General features: G+C 47.5%; 1 protein-coding gene across 4 annotated transcripts in view; it reads left to right on the top strand.

Annotated features, from left to right (window-relative positions):
* The first annotated feature begins 16,146 nt into the window (after window positions 1–16,146).
* The window catches only part of ERI3 (ERI1 exoribonuclease family member 3), a 134,953-nt gene continuing 130,494 nt past the window's right edge, over window positions 16,147–20,605 (top strand). Inside the window, exon 1 of one of the 4 annotated variants that reach the window (XM_042803340.1) lies at window positions 16,147–16,228. The gene's annotated coding sequence lies outside the window, so the exon portion shown is untranslated. The other 3 variants (XM_042803350.1, XM_042803346.1, XM_042803347.1) reach the window with 3 other exon arrangements.

Below are 20,605 nucleotides of genomic sequence, written 5' to 3'. Positions count from 1 at the left end.
ATCGATTGGAAACTTGTGCGAGTTAGGACTGCTCTCATCAGTCAGAGTTTGCAGCAGCCAAGTGCAGCATGATTGTTATTAATATCTGCTACAGATATATAAGCTGAAATGGGTCTTTACAGTAAAAAGAAAGACAAGTTGCTCTTTCCCAAGAACATACAGGTTGCGGATCTAATTCAGAGCCATGATGAGCACCCCACACATCTGTGGTAATAGGAACTAGCTGTTCTTAGGAGAAAATACACCTGTGCCTCAAACGCATGTGCATGTTCTCATGATACTACGTAACACAGAGGGACTTTGTTTAGGAGCCCAAAGTGCTGAGTATTATGATATTTGTGGTCCAGCCCAGGAACTGCATTAGGTATTAGCCAGCTCACATGCCATAGGTGAACTAAGACAAACCTATGCTTTATGACTGTCTTCTTTCAAAGAAAAATGCTTTATGCCAGTGCAGTTAGTCCTGCATAAGGCTGGACCTCTGCATCAGCTGTAGTGCTCACTACTGTGACTGCCGTGATAATTCCCATGCTGTGATAGGAATGGGATTGCACCATAAACCCACACACCTTAGCCGCGCTGATGGCCAAGCCTACATAATAGCCCAGTGCATTGGTGCTAATGATCCAGTGTTTATGGTGGCCCACAGCACCGTTGTTATGCCAACAGGATGGTATTCCTCCCTAGAAAAAATAATAATAACTAAATAAATAAATAGTTTCTTTCCCTAGACTGCTCTTTTTGTTTAATAGGAGTTGGAGGTTAAATCTGAAGGGGGAAATCCAGGCTGAAATAACAAACCAGCCTCTGTTCAGATGAGAGAAGAGTGAAATGTCTTTTACCCTCTCCATTCCCTCTGCCCTCTGCAGAAGACCCTTTGCAAAACCTCCTTCCCAGTGAAGCAAATCACTCCTGCAGCAGGGCAGGGAATTGGGAATTTCTGCCTAATCAGTCCCTCCCTGGAGATTTGGGTCAGGCCAAGGACTTCCACGCTGAACCCCGCTATCCTGGTCCCACAGCATTGTGTCCCCAGCAGAGTCACGGCACAAGGACAGCTTGTCCCTGCTGCTGCCACGCTGCGCGTGAGCGCCCAGCAGCATGCCTAGCCTGCCTTCTGCTCTGCCCCAGCACTTCTGGTGCCTCTGCAGAGATTTCGGTCTCTGACGTACCCATCGGGGTACTTGCAGGAGGAAAGGTGCTGCTACGGACCCAACGGAGCCTTGCTCTTCCTTGGGATCCTCCCCTCCCTTTCTGAAGGAGGGATGTGCTCCAGAGCTCCAGCTCTTCCCCAGTTCAGTTGCCAGACCTGGTTTCAGAGACCATTTTCACAATTTCTGCTCATAACTTTGGAAAATTTTTGGTTTCATACTGAGATAGACTCCTGTTGCTGATTTCCAGGACTTTGTGACTAGTTCTCACTATTTCCCTCCTGGGAAATTACCCATCTTCCTCCAAGAAATGCACGTCTTCTTTCTACCAGTTTTTTTCACCAGTCATTTCTCACCTGCATTTCCCAGTCCTTTTTCTTGCTCCTCTCTTGTCCTTTAATCCAGCTCACATTACTCTAGGAGTAAATTATTTAAAGCAGGCAAATATGTGCAACAAGCTAGCTTTCTCTCAGACACGAGCCTGCTCAAAAACTGATACACTCAAAATTTCTTTACCTTGGCCCAGCTTTATCTTTAGATAGCTTTTCCTGACATCCAGTCCCAATGCCCCATATCCCATTATCCAGTCCCAGTGCCCCACATCTCACAACCCTTCAGATGCCTGACTCAATTGTTGGAGGAACATCTCATTGCACCTGCAGTTTTTTTGCGGACCTCAACCCCTCCAAGGGATCAATAAGGCAGAATTTACTGGAATTCACAAAATGGTTCAAGTAGCAAGTATAGCTTGAATTTTTAAGAGCAAATAAAACCAATAAACCTTTGAAGGGGCATAAACCTTTATGCTACAGGTTGGACCAATAGCTGGCTTGAAGAGGAAACTGGCCCAGGGAATGGGTTGTCCTGCCAGCGTAGTTTCCCCTTGCAAAGTTTCTGGCAGTGACCATACCAGCAGGGACAAGACATGGATTAGGTGAGCTCTAGGCCCGGTCCATCTCCAGACTCCTGTGGTTTTCACTCTGGTTTTGGCTGGGATAGAGCTAATTTCTTCCTCTTAGGAGCTAGAATAGTGCTGTGTTTTGGATTCAGTATGGGATTTGATATGAGAATAATGTTGATAATGCACTGATGTTTTTAGTTGTTGCTAAGAAATTAAGGACTTTTCAACTTTCCATGTCCTGCCACTGCACAGGTACACAAGAAGCTGGGATGGAGAGTAGCCAGAGCAACAGACCCAAATTTGCCAATGGAGTATTCCATATCATACAGCATCATGCTCAGTATATAGATGAGGGTTGACCAGGAAGCTTGCTCTTGCTTCTGGGATTGGGATTTCAGGATTCTCTGTTCTCTGGGATCTCTGGCTGGGAATGGGCTGAACATCGGTCAGCAGGTGGTGAGCAACCACATTCTGCATTACTCATTTGTATTTTCTATTATTACTATTATTGTTATTATCATTATTATTTTAATTTTCCATTATTTCAAGTATTACATTGTATTTATCTCAACCTACTAGTCTCCTTTAACCTTCCAATTCTCTCCCCCATTCCCCGAGGTGAGGGAGGATGAGCGAGTGGCCGCATGGTGCTTGACTGCTGGCTGGGTTTAAACCATGACAGACTCTAGTCAAATTTGAAAGGAATGAGGGATACTCGGGATTCAAAAATTCAATGACACCACCTCAAATTCAGCACTTCAGAGTTGAGAGCCATCACCTGCACACACCATCTCACACATTTTCCTTTGTTATCACTGAGACAACGAGTTAGCTAAGGCAGACACACCGATTCCCACATGCCTGCAATACATCATGCATAGCTACTGAGGCTGCATGGGAGTCTGTATTAATTTCTCCCTGTTTTAAGTGAAGTATGTGAAAGGTCACTACTTCCAGTCTTATGCCCTTAGGCTGGTTTCCAGGAGACTCCCTTCCATCCATCCTTCCATCTGTCCATCAAGCCACCTGTGCACAGCATCGTTCTCCCTGCCTTAAGGCTGTACCAGTGAGAAACAGTTGTAGGCTTTGACCAAGAGATGATAAATATACCTGACAATTTGTGTGCTCTTGTAGGAAATCTTGAGCTTTAGTAGCATCTGAGTCTTTCTCCCATTGATGTTCTTGAAGCTGAGTCAGGTTTGAATTGTCCTGGAGATGCTCAGGGTCTCTCTCTTATGTCTTCAGAGCGTGTGGGTAGTTGACTCTGTTGAGTACTGTCATCTCATTAGACAGAAACACAAGTCAATTGAGATAAGGATGAGTAGCCTTCCATAAGGAGAAATAGGTTTGAAATCAGATCTCAGTTGGTCTTTCTCTCATATGTTCAATTGGCATGATCCCCCCTTCACTGAAATCCGGCAGGGATATATTTCAGTGGGCTAATTATAAATTCCCTCTGTCTTGCATTAGCTGGATACAGCATGCCTGGTGGCATGAGCCTCCCCTCCTTCATTCCTGTTGTGCACCTCTGTTGCTGCAGGCAAAAGTAATTTCCCCAGCCTGGAAATGTGATTTAATTTGACCTTGTTCACACAGGTTCTGCATCTTTTACATTCCCACCCCCAATGATAAAACAGGATCAGAGGAAATTGCTATGATTCACAGTGATGCTCTGCCTCAGCCTCCAATGCTTCTTGTTCCTTGCTCTCCCCCCATCCCCTGCTCTGCGTACCCACCACAGATGTTTTCTTTGCATGGTACTTTTGACTGTAGGTGAAGGATTTAAGAGGGATGTGAAGATGTGAAACCACATGCTTGTGTCACATCTCCACTGCCAGGAGAGGTAAACTGCTTGTCTTTCCTTATGAGATGTTTCAGGAGCAGAAGAAAAAGAAATGGAGAGCGAGCATGAGAAGGGAATATTATCAGAAACAAGGGGAATGCTCTAGTACTCTGTTTCTCAATGGTTTTTGTAGCAGAGCCTTACTTGAGAGAATGGCCCGTGGTCCCTGCCTGATGGGATCCGGTCCTTCAGCCCTCCACTGCCTGTCCCAAGGTTGCTGTGGGTGCTCACCTGCACCCTTCCACTGCCCAGGGGCTGCTGCCCCTTGGCCTTCCCACTTACTCCTCTTCCAGTGCTGCTGAGTTGGTCAGAACAAATTGTCTAACTCAAATACCTCAGTCTTGGGCTCCCCAGTGGTCCCATTTAGAGGAGCATCTGCGGAGATCCTTGCACTCTCCTTGCACAAATTCAGAAGATTTTTTTCGTGGGACTACCTCTCCCTTGTCCTATATTTGATCCTCAACAATGAGACTTAACAGTGAGCTTCTGAAGTGAAAACTATCTCTTTAGCTGTGCCAGAGGAGTATTTGTAATACAGTTGCTACCTTGCAGAACCCCAAAGCATACAAGATGCTTGGAGAGGCACACTCTGGCTGTGCATCGGCTGTCTCCACCAGTAAACTCAGGCCTGGGAACAGCAAGCCATTTTACACCAGCTCACAAAAGCCATAAGCCATGACAAGAAACACTGGGTATCTGTAGCAATAAGCTGCAGAGCGCTATGGAAGCATGCTTACAATATTTTCCCGGTAATGGGGATGGCATCAATTGTCAGCGAAGCAGACAATCTGGCTGCACGTGTCATTCAGACTTGTTAATGCTCTGCTTCTCGCCTGCTGGCTTTCCCTTTTGTGCTGAACTCTTACTAGAGCCTTGGAAAATCTTCTGGGTCCAGTGCCAAATTCTGTGGATCCTTTCCCTTCAAATGCAGAATATTTTCACCTCATGTTAGCTGTGTGAGACTGTTATTCTTTACAGAAAGTTTCTGAAGGGGATGAGAAATATTCGAGATCCCTTAAGAAGAGATCAGAGCTATATTCAATATTGCAATAGCTTTATCTATAAAGGGTTATACTTGCTCTTTCTGTCTCCACTTCAGCAATTCACATCAAATAGAATATGGTCTAACCAGGTCATACCCAAGCCCAGGTTGTATTGGCATAGCTTGGCCAGACAGGAAGGATCTCAAGTGGTTTCTAAAGGATTAGTATCTGCAAATGTTGAGCTTTTGCACTGAGAAGAAAGTGGGAAGTGGCACGATGGAGGAGAAGGAGAGTATGTCCTCTCATTAGTACTCTGTAAAGTTGGTAAACAGCTGCCAGAAGCTGTAGACCACAGTGGATAAAGGGCAAAGCACTTGCATTAATGTTTTGCCCCCAGTTTGTACTGATGTAGAAAAAGCAGGGGGCTTTTGGCCTGGGGAAGCTGGGTGAGGTCCTCCAGAGAGCAGACTCCAAGGCCAGAAGGTTCAATTCTGAGCATGGGGTGGGTTGTCTACATGTTGACGGGCTGAGCAGTGCATCGGTCCAGAGGGTGGGGAGCTTTGCTTGCTCTCCATCAGCTCGACCCTTTCTCTGTCAACCAAAGCAAGGTGCTTTCTTCCCTGGAGCTCCAAAACAGTGACTGGTGCCTCTCACATGGAGACAAAGATCTCCTTGGAGCAGCCTGGTCTGAGAACCTACCAGCCTGGCTTTAAGAAATGGCAGGAGGAGCTCATTCCCAGTGAACTGGATGTTTGCAGAGCGCAGCGCAAGACTGCCTGTGACTCAGTGAGATCCAAGCACTGCCCACCGCCGAGTAATGTTTTTTGTGAGTAAGAGACTCATTTAAGCCATCAACAGCTTCTTGCCATTTTCACCGCCTCCCCAGGCAGCTTGTGTGAAGCTGAGCAAGTCACTTGCTCTCCCTGCCTGGATCTAAACTCATCTTCATTACTGCACATTTTGGCTTGCTTTCATTCTCTCCTCTTCTGTCATGAGGAGTTTGCCTCCATCCCTCATCTTCCAGCAGGCATGAGCATGCTGATGCTCCCCTCCATCCTCTCACTGTCTCTTGTCTATTTAAACTGTAATGTTTTAGGAGCAGGGACATTAACCCTCATCTGGATTAGCATCGCTCTAATGTAAATAATATTAGTTACATTATAGATGTTTCTGTAATTAGAGTTCCTATTTCTATAGGCATTTAAACACCTCGTCTCCTTATTTGACAGTTATGTTATTTGATTTGTGTTCTCCTGATGTGGAGATCGGTACAGAAACCCTTTTATCTCTTCTGATGAACGGGTTTAGACTATGATTGGATTTGATTTTTTTAGAACTGTGTGTAGGGAGGAGCCCACAGATACCAGGTACGATTTGTGTAAGGTAGGATACTGTTACAGAATTTGAATGGAGGTTAAATAATGTGGCAAGAAAAAGGGTTTTAATCAGTGGGGTTTTTTCAAGGAGCATGAGGTAAGGACAAACCCTTTCAAAAGCAGGAGGAAAAAAAGAGCTGGACTAAGTGGTGAAGCCTTTTGGGAAGAAAACTTCACCTCCCTGTCCCTGCTTGCCTGCCTTTTGAATGGGACACGTCAGTATTTGCCAGTACTCTGAGGGAAGCCCACTCATGAAAAGGTTTACCAGAGATGATTTTATCAGAGAGGATTGTCTTGGCAGATGGCTGTATGTTTTAAATTTAAACAGAGAGGCATAAATAGTAGGAAAGAAAAGAGGGTAATAAGAAAAATATTAAACTGCCCAGTGCAAATCCTTGGGGAACTTCTATTGCAATAACTGACCTCCCATATAGCACCATTTATTTCATACGCTGGCAGCTTTATAGGTGCTTGTACAGCTACAGACGAACACCAATTTGCCAGTGCAGTTTGTTTTGATAACTGTTGTTTTCAATAAATCTATATTAAAATCAAAAGGAAAATTAAATAGACTGAAGTCAGTGGCACTAGAGATAAGGTAGCACATTACTACACTGGCCTCTTCAGCTGAAGCAGCTGTCTCTACCTCCAGCGTAGGTCACAGGTGTGATGAATTTCAGTGGTCTCAGCTGTGCTTTTTGATGGCAGCCAACATAAGTGACAATATTTGGGGAGGTGAAAGGAATTTTGATATTTCAAAGCTCAGCCACTTCAGGGCTGTAACAAAGCTGATGTCTGGGCAAGGACCCCTTCACAGCAATCCACACAGCTGGCACCTGTGGACTGAGAGCAGGAGAAGATGCAGGAGCTGCAACTGGTCCCTAGGCAAGTGGGAAGTCTGTGTCTCAGGCTTGTCTGGATGTGGCACATCATTCTCCTCCCTACCCCAGGCAGACTAGGTGCCTCTGGTAGCAGAAGGGGAAGTCCTGATGGAAGAGAGGGAGGAGGGAAGAGAGAATAGAAACTCCAGGGAGAGAGCTGAGAAGGAAGGAAAGAAGAAAGAAAGGAAGGAAGGAGCAGGCTGGGGGAAACGATGGGAGGAAGAGAGAGGCTGGAAAAGGAAAGAGGGTCTCCAAACACTGGAGAGGAAAAACAAAGAGGCAGAAAATAGAATAAACAGAAGGGAAGACGATGGGGAAATTAAAGCAGTATAACAGAAGGTATGTGAGAGCAAGGGTCTGACACTCAGCCCCTCACACCAGGGAGTAACCCCTTACACGCCTCCCTCCTGGTGAATTTACCTGTTCTTTGGAGGAGCATATTTCTGGAGAGAGAAGCAAGACCTGAAGTTTGGTGAAAGGAGATGCTTTGGCCTGGAATTTAGGAAATACTCTAAAGATCTGGCCTCTGGACACTTGGAGTGGCAGTGGCTAGTGGTAGCCAGGTAATTAGTTTCTACAGGGCAGTTCAGATGATTTTTGGATCCAGGAAGTTTTGCATAGTGCTGAGCATCACAGTGGAGTCCAAATAAATAATGAACATAAGAGATTCTCCACGGTAGAGCGGGTCAATTTTTTTCCAGCAGACTAGTTTTCTACAAGAAAATGCTGATTAGAGTAACTAGAAACACTTCCTAGGATGTATCAACATTATCCAAGCTTTTGCTGAGAAATTAGCCAAAATGTTTATATGTTTTTTTTTCTCATCTCCTTCTGACAGTATTGTTTTACTCCCATGTTATACATTTATACCCCTTTTGGTCCAAGTGCTCAGCCAAAAACATGGGGTCTCCTGAGCTGAGGTGGAGCCAGGTGCTCTCTGGGCACAATATTTTTCTTTTGTGGAGTTTTGCTTCCCTACCCACAGCAAGAATCAAACCATCAGTGATGATGGGCTTGTGCCAGGCCATTTTTCTGCCAGCCATCAGCCCAAGGGCTAGTTCAGTTTTTTTCAATAACCGTGTTACCTGGTATATTGTGTTTGCGTGGCAGGGTTATGGTACCGGGGGGGCTACAGGGGCGGCTTCTGTGAGGAGCTGCTGGAAGCTTCCCCATGTCTGATGGAGCCAACACCAGCCGGCTCCGAGACAGACCCGCTGCTGGCCAAGGCCGAGCCCATCAGCGATGGCGGTAGCGCCTCTGGGGTGATGTATTAAAGAAGGGGGAGAAGTTGCTGCATGACAGCAACTGCAGCTGGAGAGAGGAGTGAGAATGTGAGAGCAACAGCTCTGCAGACAGCAAGGTCAGTGAAGGAGGAGGGTGAGATTCCCCTGCAGCCCGTGGTGAAGCCCATGGTGGGGCAGGCTGTGCCCGGCAGCCCGGGGAGGTCCGTGGTGGAGCAGATCTCCACCGGCAGCCCAGGGAGGCCCGTGATGGAGCAGATCTCCATCTGCAGCCCAGGGAGGACCCCACCCCAGAGCGTGGATGCTCAAAGGAGGCTGTGACCCCGTGGGAAGCCTGTGCAGGACCTGTGGGCCCACGGAGAGAGGAGCCCACGCGGGAGCAGGTTTGCTGGCAGGACTTGTGACCCCGTGGGGGACCCTTGCTGGAGCAGTCTGTTCCTGGAGGACTGCACCCCGTGGGAGGGATCCACACCCGAGCAATTTGTGAAGAACTGCAGCTCATGGGAAGGACTTGTGTTGGAGAAGTTTGTGGAGGACTGTCTCCTGTGGGAGGGACCCCATGCTGGAGCAGGGGAAAAGTCTGAGGAGCCGTCCCCCTGAGAAGGAAGGGAGTAGCAGAGACAACGGGTGATGAACTGACCACAACCCCCATTCCCTGTCCCTCCTGTGATGCTGTGGGGGAGGAGGTAGAGAAATTGGGAGTAAAGTTAAGCCCAGGAAGAAGAGAGGGCAGGGGGCAAGGTGTTTTAAGACTTGTTTTATTTGTCATTACTCTACCCTGATTTGATTGGCAAATAAATTACTTTTCCCAAACTGAGTGTGTTTTGACCGTGACGGTAGTTGGTGAATGATCTCCCTGTCCTTATCTCTACCCACAAGACTTTCATTATATTCTCTCTTCCGTGTTCCATGGAGGTGGGGAGTGCTAGAGCGGTGGCACCTGGTTTCCAGCCAGGGTCAACCCACCAGACCTGGGCTTGTTCGGATAGTGCTGGGCGCTTCTCTTATTCCTGGCTGCTCTAGCCTCTTCTGTCCATCTGAACTTTTGTTTGTTTGTTTGTTTTTTGTTTTTTTTTGTATTCAGAAAGCACATTTGAAAAATAGTCTTCAAAACCCATCGTCCCTCCAGCTTGAGGCAGGGATCCTTGTTGTTCCTGATATTCAGTTTCATGGAGAAACTTAGCTGGCTTAATAGGGATCTTAAAAAAGGGTGGAGATTATGCCTGTTGATGTAATGTATGGTATAAGGAAACGTAACAGCATGGTGTAATGGATGGTTTGGACTTCTAGAATTATGTAATAATAAAAGAAAAGAAATGTCAACGTGGTAAAGTGAAAAGAAATATACTATTTTTATTTGGGAATATGTCATTAAATTAAAAAAAAAATCAGTGAGCTAAACTTTTTCTCCCAGCTTAGGTCAAAAATCATATTTTTTGAAACCTCAGAATTTCCCAAGGGACACGAATTCCTTTATTATTATTTTTGGCCAGCTGTCTTCCATATGACTGCCCGTGAAAAGTATTTTATCTCAAGTTAAAATCCCACACATAAAAATGTCTCTCTACCTTCCAGCAGGTGTGCTTGTCCTATGGGAAGATTTGCTTTATCAGCAATTTGTTCCTCCAGGAGAAACGCTTAATTTTAGATGTTTTTTCCATTTACACTTAGAGTTCAAGACACTTGAGCAGCGGCTCAGTATTGGGTGGCCTGTGCAGGCGTCAGAACCCTTCCTTTATACACTGCAACCCTATTAGTTAAAATACTGGCAAAGAGATTTTGGTGAAGTGGTTTTTTTTAATGTCCCATTAAAAATGTTTAAAATGTTTAAAAATGTCCCATTTCACTGCTGTTGATGCCCTCACTTTGAAATACAGCTTTCCCATGACGACATAGCTGTAAAACACATTCAACTTTTTATTTTTTTAATTTTTTTTTTACTAGTTAGCAACGGAGTTTTGCTATAGCCATTAAAATATAAAGAATAAACTGCACCCAACTGTACAATATTTTTTTACCAGCATTTATAGTGACAATATAAACTGTGAGGGTTAAGCCTGAATTTTTTTTTGTGGATGGCATTGGAATATCAAGATTAAGTATACAGTGTGAGCACAAGGGTTTTATGGCATACAATAATGTAAAAAAAGGTTGTATTTTTTAGCAAATTGACATCACTGTTTGTCCTTCTTTCTTTGTACTTTTTGGGTCTGATTTTTAGGAGCGAGAGTTGGAAAAGGCATGGTAGATGATTCAGTGCAGCTCCCTTGAACCGGAATCAGGTTGGCACCAACGGGATGTTTTACGGTGCTGTTAAGTGGCTGGTTTTCATGGTTCCCACTGCTCCTCTCGGGAGGTGATCCCACAATTTAATGCGTTGTAGCCTCAGGAAATTTCTCCTGATGTTCAGCCTGTGTTTTCCTTCGGTCAAACGTCTTGTAGAAATGCTCTGGTGAGTGGTCATTTTGTTTTGTGCTTTGGTGCTGACACCTTCCTGACACACGTAGGTAGTGTTTCTGATCATCCCACATACAAAGTGGGGGTAAGGGACAAAAGCTGGATTCACTGGGCACTTTCCACCCTCCCTCCTTACCCAAACCATCTACCCAGGTGTGCCCCTGTTTTCTGAAGCACACATGTTGGTGGTAGCTTCATGTCCAGTGCCAAGTCCCATGTGCCTGGGGCGGTCGCACTGGACCCATGCAGAGGGGAACCGCGGTGGTACGCAGCCCAAACTACACAGTTGTTTGCGTTTGCTTTGCATTTCATTGCATCCTCTTGCGCTCTTCAATATTGGGGGATTTTCTGGAGACAGGACCAGCCTGTCTGGCCAGCTTTGTACAGCGCCTTGCATATTCAGTCAATGTGAGGTCCAGCAGGGACCATCGTGTCCAACCCAGCAACACACAGGCTACAAAAATGTAATGCTCCCATGCATCAAACCCCAGAGCTTTGCCCAAATTCAAGCTCCCGCACATCTTCTACAGAGATGTCCCATCCTGATCTGAAAAGTCCAAGACTCCCTGGTCCTCTGCTAATGCAGCCCGGTCAATAGCCACTTTCTGATGTCCTGCTATGTTTTCCTAATGCACTTTATTTCCTAGACTGCCAAAGGCTGTCCCTCTCACCTCTGTTTTAACTGGAAAAGGATTTCCACCCCATGGCCCTGATTCCTGCTGAATTAATGGTTTTTGAACTGAATCAGCACATTTGAAGTTAAAACAGATCCCCACTGAGTCTGTACATTTTTATTACTGTGCAAGGAGTGCTTAGGAAAATAAAAGGAACAAGAAAGCCCTGAGAGTGGACCACCCTGTTGAGGGGAGAAATATAGAAATCAAGCATGTTTATATGAGTGATATTTATAGGGTCAAGTGACAAATATTGTATGAGGCCTTGGAGCCCAGCTCAGGAATACCACGTACCAGCCTGGGTGCTCATGCTCAAGGAAATTTAATTGAAACTGGAGCAGGTGCAGAGGAGGTCTACTAAGATGATATGGGAAATGGAAAGCCAAGGTGGTGAGGAGAGATGAGAATTATGTAGTTTCTTTAGCCCAGCAAACAAAGATGACAAAGATGACTGGGATCTTAGAGCTGCCTATAGGTACACTGGGCAGGGGGGGACAGGAAAAACAAGTTAAAGCAAAGCACTATTTTTCCAGAGTGTAAAATATCTGTGAATACATTTAATCCCGGTGTTAGAGGAAGTTTCCCATCTGTCAGGCAGAGAAGACCTGAAGAAGCCTTCTACTCGGGTTATCATGGGCAAGTAAAAAAACATATTTGAAGGTGGAGGTTGGTAATTTTACTGGGATTATATTACAAAATAGAGGGGAATAGCTCAGTATCCCTGGGACTCCTTTCCTGGCCTATACTCCCACATGTGAATTGCTTTTATGATCTGAAAGCCTCCTTTGCCTTTCATTTGCTAAGGTCACCAGCACCTTTAAAATCTCCTGTCCTTATCACCCGAAAGCCCTGTGCTGCATCTGCAAACCTCTTGGCCCCACAGAGCTGCTGTTGCTGCTGCTCCCAAATTCATCAAGGGGGTCACTGTCAAACAATGAGACACACTTACTCCCACCGGGGTTGAATGAGCTGCTTTCTTTCAAAGCACCCTTTAATTGACAGCTAGGAATAGCTTTCCATGATGACAAGCTGTCATTAATATCATTCAGCAGAATGATACCCCAGTGATAGTATATGTGTTTAGAGGAAAAGGAAGAGAGAAATCCTCTGCAAACAAATGTTTCAACAGAATACATGAACTGATCTGTGGTTTCAAGAATGACAACATGAATATAAAAATGTACGTTGTGAATATTAGTATTCCCTTAAATATGTGTTCACATTGGTTAATGAGTCCCACCGGTGGTGTAAGTAACTGAAGGATTTGGGTTGGCACGTTATTAACTTGTTAAGTAGAAAACAGTGATACAAGACTACTTGTCATGTGTATTATAAGACATTTAAAAGTTGCATTCAGCTTAAGCATCTGAACAGAACTAATGGAGTCGCCTTTAAAACAAGGTGATGCTTCTTTGTGTTGTAATCATGTAAAATCCCATCGCTTTTAAAGGAGCTGTGCCACATGGGCCCTTGGTGGGGGGAGGCGCCAGGAGTGGGGCTGGGGAGGGAGTTGGTGGGACCTTCCCTCCTCCTTTTTGCTGACCCAGCAGCAGGCAGAGACCTGATACTTCATCTTGGGCTGGGATGGGCCTGGCCTATTATTCACACGGAGGATCCCCTGGAGCTGCCACGTGGGGTCAGGGGCTTTATTTTATATTTTTTGCCTTAACCTGACCCACCAGTTTGCTGTCTTCTCGTAAAGCCCTGTCCATCCACCAGCCCAGAGGTGGCTGCACATCTGTGCTGAATGAAATGTTGCTTTGTTAGGAAACTGTTGGAGTTTTAAAACAAATAAAACTTATAGGTAACTGTAGACCAGGCTGCTGCATCTGCTGGCAGCCGCACAGGGGATCCAGCCATAGGAGAGGGGGCCACAGCTCGAGGCTTCGAGCTGCCCTTTCCACCCAGAGTTCAAAGACAGTCCTTAGTGTAAATCAGGACAGCCCAGACACCGCCCCAGCGTGGACCCTATTTCCTTTGGACTGCTTCTAGCCATCCCAAAATCTCTAAAGTAGGACAAGCAATTAAGACACCAGAGCTGCTCCTGAAACACATTCACTTGCTCTCGGACTGACAGAGGGCTGAATCTGTCAGTCCTGAGGCAATGTGGTTGGAGGACTAACATAGACTATGCTACCAGGAATAAGTAAGGTGACCTCGATGAGCAACTATCATCTCTTTTGCCCACTTTTTGCCACTTGTGTGACCTGGTTTCTCAGCCTTGCTTGCCAGGGCCCCATGGCAGTTGTCCACCTTTGCATTTTCTAGCTCTGCTGCTGATCGAGTTCCTCAGAGAGGGGAGCTGTTTCCAGTCAGGATGCTACAGGGGCTATGTGCATTGATGGGGAGGCCACAGAAGATCTATTGATCACCTTTGTTCATTTTTCCAGAAGCCTGGAGTGAGCCAGATTAATCTGTAGGCAATATTTTCAGTGGCCTCCAGTGTTCATTTGAGACATGACACTACAGAAACAGTGACAATATTTAATAAAATGTGGGTCTCCTCAAACTGGTTTGGATGCCTTCTTCGGCGACTGATAGCTGTGCCAGAAAAAAGGACCTCTTTGAAAGTGCAGCTGCTGAAGGGAATTGCATTGCTCTCCTGTAGTCTTTGGAGGACAACTTGTACGGATCTCACGAGGGTCACTGAGGCTGGTGGAAGCCAGGATAGGGCCCCTGGTTACTGCAGATGCTCAGCTGGGAAAAGGAGTTTCCCCAAAAAAAATAATGGTCAGGAGGAAATATCTGCTGCCTGCTGTGCTGCCTGACAAACCTGGGAAACAGCACAAGGCTTGGCTGATATAAAAAGGACATGCACACATCTATGAGCCATTCATTGTTTGTCTAGACTGAGAAAAAAAAAAAGTATTTTTTTACTGCTAGATGCAGAGGTCAGCAGTGAAAAGGCCTCCTCTCTCTCATCCTCCTAGAAACGCAGGCAGGCTGTGAGCCCTAAATTTCAGGCTTTGGGGTTGCAGCGTAATTTCAAGCATGTCTCAGCCAGTTTCCCTCCCTGATAAGGAGGGGCAGGGACAGATCATTCAAGGAATGCCACAGTGCAAATTTGCTCTCCTGGGCTCCTGGCAAACTGTATGTCAGTCACCAAAGGCTTGACAAATCACAGCAATACAGCTAAGCTTAGAAGTAAAACTTCACATTATCCTTGCTTATGTGGGTGGGAGGCTGAGAGATGCAAAATCTAAGAGGGCTTAAATGAACTCTTTCTATTATTAAATGGTTTACTGTTGGTGTTTTTATAGTTCTGACATGGTACTTTCATGATTCAGGCCTCCCAAGTTCAAGGCTGCGTATAAACAGAGCAAAAAGATAAATCCAGCCTTAAGAGTCGGCAATGCAATTAAAGTCAGGGGCACCAGGCAGATCTGGCTGGGCAGCCAGGAAAGTGCAAGCAGTGTGCCTTGCGTGGAGTGGCAGTCAGCAATCTCTGTGCTCTGGTGCTCACCTTTGTCCAGTACTTGAATGCATGGAGCCAGAGAAAGGCTTAAGGGATGATTTAAAGAGGACAGCTGGATGATAGGAAGGTAGGACTGTTCCTGCCTGTGGGCAGAGGATGGGTGAGGTGACCTCCAGGATCCCTCACAGTCCTATTTGTGCGAGCTGGTGACTCTGAGTTTGCTCTTCGCACATGTGTGGAGTATCAGGGACAGCGCAAAGGAGCTGCTGGCTTGAAACGTGGAGGCGTGAGTTAGTGTGGGGAGCAAGGAAGGAAACAAAGTGGAGAATGGTGGGCCCAGCTACTAACGTGTCATCGCAGCTCCGCTTTCCAAGGGTTATGGATGCAGCAGTAGGCTAAAATTTGGGTATCATTACAGGTAAGATGCGAGCGTCCTGGCTGAGGGTGCCAGCCATGTGCAGGGAGGGGAGAAGCTACAGCTTCCAGGTGTCCAGTGGAGGTTGGGCAAGGTCCAGACACAGGTTTAGGATCAGAGAGCGGCATGAACACAGGAGAACTGGAAGCCAGTGGCTGATGTCCAACCGAGGGGAGGGAAAGCGAGCCCCAGGCTTGCTGAGGGACCTGATTTTTTAATCCAAACCAAAGAGGGGGAGGAAACACTGGCCAGCATCAACGGCAGTTACTGGTGTGGCCCCACCTGGGCACCATGAAGACCGGCAAAGAGTCAGCAGTGCCGGGCCATCGGCCTGCTCCAGAATGAAGCGAAGCGGTGCCGTCAGCTGGGCAGCAGTGGGGGTGAGGGGACACCCCCTGCAGAGGGGTCCTCCATGAGACCCCACGCCCGCGAGCAGCACCACCCTGGCACGGGGAACGCGGCGTCTCTCCGCTGCTGCCGGCGTGAACTCCAGGCGTGTGCGATACCACATTCACAGCTGAGGCCCGGGGTCGGTTGAGCTGAGAGGGGAGGCCTCAGGGGACAGGGGGAGGTGGCACTGAGGGGACACACAGGGGATAAGGGGTGGCCCTGGGGAACATGAGGGGGCGAGCCGGTGGGGAGGGGAAGGGGCGGCCAGTGGCTGCGCGGCGGCGGCGTCGAGGCGCAGCCACGCGGCGGGGCGGGGGAGGGGAGGGCGGTGCGGCGGCGCCGAACTCCAAGCCCCAGCGTGCTCCGCGCCGCGGCGGACCGGGTGCGCCTGCGCCAGGGGGCGCGGCGGGGAGGAAGCCCCGCCCCCGGCGGCGGCAGGCGGCGCTGCGGTTGGCCGACGGCGCTGCCGCTCAGTAGCGGGGTCGGGGGTCAGAGTGCGCGGAGGTGAGTGGCGGTGTTGGGGACTCGTGGTGCGGAGTGTGTGCGGGGCGGAGGGGGGGGGGGGGGGGGGGGGCGGGAAGGGCCGGGCCGGGGCGGCCCCCGCCGCGGGGGGGGGGGGGAGACGGGGGTGGGCGGGAGGGGGGCACGGCGCCGCCGGGCAGCGGGAGGCGGCACGGCCGCGGCAGGGCCCGGCCGGCGCGGGGGCCCGGCAGGCCTGGCGGAGGCGTGGGGCCGCCGTGGCCCGGGGCGGGGGCGTGGAGGCCTGGCCCGGAGCGGGGGGGGGGGGGGGGGGGGGGGCGGGGGAGGGGGGGCGCGGCCTGGCCTCCCCCGCGGCGGCGGGGCCTGCGCCGGGGCGGCGGTAGCGCGGGCGGGGGGCGCGGGGCCGGCGAGCCGAGCTGCGGGGCGGCGGCGGGGGTGCGGGGAGGCCGTTGGGAACGTGGAGAGCGCGGGGCGGCGGCGGGCAGGCGTGGCGGGGCCTCGTCCGCTCGACGCCGAGCTCCGGCTCCGCGCTGCCGGGCCCGCCGCTCCCGGGGCTCTGCCCTGGGTGGAAGTCTGGAGGGTTGGCGGTGGCAGCGGCCCCCCCGGGTCCCGGTCGGAGCGGGATCAGTTGGTGTTAGGGCTTGAGGGAGGGAAAAAACCCGGGTGTCCAGGGAGTGGGGGGCGTGCGCGGGGTGATCGAGGGGCTGCAGCGGCGTGGATTTTTCATGTTCATCTTGGGATGTGGAGGTTCCTAGACGGAGATGATGGGGGAGTAGGAGGTTTGATTTTTTTTTTTTTTTTTTTTTTTTTTTTTTTTTATCTTGTGAGATTGAACTGGTCACTGGTCTCAGATCTTGAGACTGAAGTAAACTTGAGAAGGCTTAGAAGTGCAGATCTGTTTACTTGTTTCCTGACCGGCATTAGGAATTTCTTCTTTTCTTGCTGCTGTACTGTTACAGGTGTTTCTTCTAAACTGAGATGTATGAAAAGGTGTTGTCATTTACTCCTTGCGTGCTGTCTTTTGCAAGTCCTGTGTCTGGTGGATTTACGTGGTCGTTTGCTGATAACTCTGGCATTTGTCTTACTACTTCTTTACATATTTCTTTTCCTTATTGAGCTTTTGGTTTCAGAAGTGGGTGGATTGACAGCTGCTGCTTAGTCCAAACTCTTAATAATCTTTCAGCTGCGTTACAAGTGACCAGCAAGTTTTCTAATAGCTTAGTGCTTGCACCGTGCCTCTGGGCTCTGGGCAGGTACATCTCAAAGGTGCTTGTCACATCAGATGCTGTTAGATAGTTGTTTGAGGATATTAAAATTTTTTTTTAATGGTAACTTGATTTTATTTTATCCTTTAGTATCTCTTTGCAGCACTGTAGCATCTCATTTCACTTGATATTAAAGTTGGCATTTGAACTTTTATTTCCAAGAATGAATTATTCTTAAAATAAGTAATGTGTTAGAAGTCCAGTTGGTTACTCTTCAGTGTGTGGGCTTGCGAAATTTGATTTCAGATATTTTTGTCTCCCTTTTCAAGTCCTGAATTCTGGCCTTTGCAATTGAATTTTCATGTTAATTTATAGTGTGGACTAAATGCTTGTCTTGTTTCAGAGAGTGGCCCTTTTATAGTTCTTGTTCATCTCAAACTTTGGGTTGCTCTACATGAATGGTGTGTTGGCATTTTTGTGTTTGGGTTTTTCTTTTTTTTTTTTTGAGTAAGTTGTATGGCCAGACAAATGTGAGCGTTACCAAAATCCAAAAGAAGAAACTTGTTAAAGCATTAAAAAGAGAATGCTTGTGTGCTTGAGGCTAAATAAAGAAGTCCTTGAATTGAGTATACACTGATAAGACCTAAAGTTTCTGCTCTGCTGTTGAAAGATACTTCAATTTGATTCATTTAGGAGGCCTGATTACAGCTGTTTTGGTGCTTATCTTGTTTTGGCTTTTAACTTTGGTATGCCTTGATTTTATCTTTTTATGTTTTTTTTTTTTTTTTTTTTTTTCCCCTTAAATTTGGAAATGGAGTTCTGGACGAGACTTAAATGTGTGAAGTTTTTGCACTTGACTCTGCCCCTGGAGCGATCCAGTAACCACCTCCAGTAAAGGGCCACAAGACTGTAGAGCAAGTGCAGGTCTGGTGAAGTTCAGTTAAAGGGTGCAGGACCTGCCACTGTGGCTGTACTTATGGGAGAACACTGAAGGCTATTAAGCAACTGTGCATTTGTCACAAGTCTGTCCTTGGATCTGAAGCATGTGTTATTGCTGGAAATGGTCATTACAGAGGCTTGTAGTGTTTTACTCAAGTGGTGCTGAGCTACTATACCAGCATGGTGCAATGGCAAGCAGTGGAAGGAGGGGAGAAGAGGACAAGTTGTATCTGTCGGAGAGTAACCTGTAACAGAGGTGCTGGCTGTTGCTGCTATATACCATATGGCAACTTTTTCTTTCCCCTAAGAGAAGTTACCTGTCCTGGCCAAATGCCACCTGAGAAGTAGTATTCTCTCCAGATATGTTGTGTAGGTAAAGATACTTCACTCCCAACAGCCAACAAAGAAATAGATTTTTTTAATTTCACCTGTATTTGTTACAGTTGTTCTTTTTTCTGTGGTTGAATATTAGGGTCAACATCTTTCCTGACTGGTTTTCCAGGCTCACTGAATCTGGGTGGTGTGTGCCCTGTTTTAGCAGTTACCCTGCTTGGAGCATTTACCTGTCTTATCAGAATGGAGCTTTGGCAGAATACAGACTTTCTTTTAACACTTCTGGAGTTCATTTGTGAAGACCAAAAGTGGCCAGTGTATTGAGCAATGCAAGTGTTGTCTCCCTGAATCCAGACTGAGATGCTTTTGGCACTCTCGGGTGTTAACCTTCAAGTTCATTTTTCAGATAACGAAGGTGTGCAGCTGTATAAGTGGCTTGAACAACTGTGGCGTTCATGTGTATGAAAATCAAGTAATTATGCGTGCTAGATTCCATTAAACAAAGGGTGGCCTGCTATGTCTCTTTTCCACTAAATTAGGCCAATATGCAATGGTAGCTTTTACTGACTAGAAGCATAGTAGCTACAAACCTCTTACTCCTGGCATGGGGAGATCTCTGTGGATTGAGAGCACTGAAATGCCATAAAATTTAAAACTTGCTCCAGAGGCTGGGGCTGGAAAAATTTGAATGAAAACTAAGATGTGTTATTTTTTGACAGCAAATGTATTGACCATTGCAATGAGCTGTCTGAAGGTAGTGGGGAGCCCCTCCATACTTGAGGCTACAATTCAAAGCCAGAAACTTTTCTGAAAGATGTTCAAGCCTTTGGGCTCAATTCAGGGGTAATGAGGTAGAAACTTTATGGCCAGCATTACATGAGGTTCAGATAAGGTGATCCAATGGGCTCTCTGACTTCAGGTTTTATGTGTTGATGTTGCTAGAGCCAAGGTACCTCCTCCATTTTCTACAAAATGCCACGCCATCCCAGGTGTACTTATCCTGGTCTGAGTATGTGGTTTGGTGAGCAGCTGAGCCAACCAGCAGTTCCCAGTGGCTCATCACCCTCCTGCTTCTGCCAGTGTGGGCCCATCCTCTCCTTTGAGCTTTGGTACTCATCCAGCCTGGCCCCGAGCTGATTTGCCTTACTAAACCAGCAGGAAACTATCTTGTTTTAATTGTGTTTTATTCTGGCTGCCTTAGTCCTTTTATAGGTTCCTGTGGTTGAGTCGGCTCACAGAAAGGCCAGACAAGCTCAGGAGCTGACGTAAGGAAATCTGCAGCAGAATAAGACTGAGAGGGAAGGACAGGCCTGCCTCCTTTTGGCCTCCCAGAGCTATTGGTTTGGTTAACCCCATTTTGTGTAGCTTCACCCTGGTCCATTTTCCTATGGCTCCCACTCAGAGGGAGGAGACTGGACTAGAGGATTCCTGGACCGATCCTCTGCAACTGTTCTTTTCCTGAATATCAAATCTGCTCTTCCACTGCGGCTTTCCAGTCCTTTGCTATATGCACCTCTGTTGTTGCTTCTTTGTTTTAATTTGTGTTGTTTCCTTCTTCTACATTTCCTCTAAGTGACCAGTCCTTTACTGTGTGGAACTTCTTCAGACTCCAGCTTAGACCTGTTTGCCTATCAGCAGGTACTCTTGGAGAAGGCTTAAAAACACAGAGCAAAGCCTGTCTTGGGAGACCAGCTGATGAAACTGGGTTGCCTAGCGGAGGTGGCCTAATAAAATTGGAGTGGAATTGTACTGTGCATCTTTGGGACAGCTTCTGGGTGGTCTGTTCGGATATGAGTGTCCTGCCAGTGTGGAGTCTTGTGCGGGTTTCACTGTGTTGTCAAGTGAACTGAGATATGTTTGTTTCCCAGCCTCGTAGTGTGCGATAGCCCCAGCAAGTGCTTCCCTAAGTAATCAGCGCCTTCGA

Source organism: Tyto alba, unplaced genomic scaffold (assembly GCF_018691265.1).
Source record: "Tyto alba isolate M040663 unplaced genomic scaffold, T.alba_DEE_v4.0 Super-Scaffold_1000006, whole genome shotgun sequence".
Lineage (NCBI taxonomy): Eukaryota > Metazoa > Chordata > Aves > Strigiformes > Tytonidae > Tyto > Tyto alba.
This window is presented reverse-complemented; position numbering and strand designations above follow the sequence as displayed.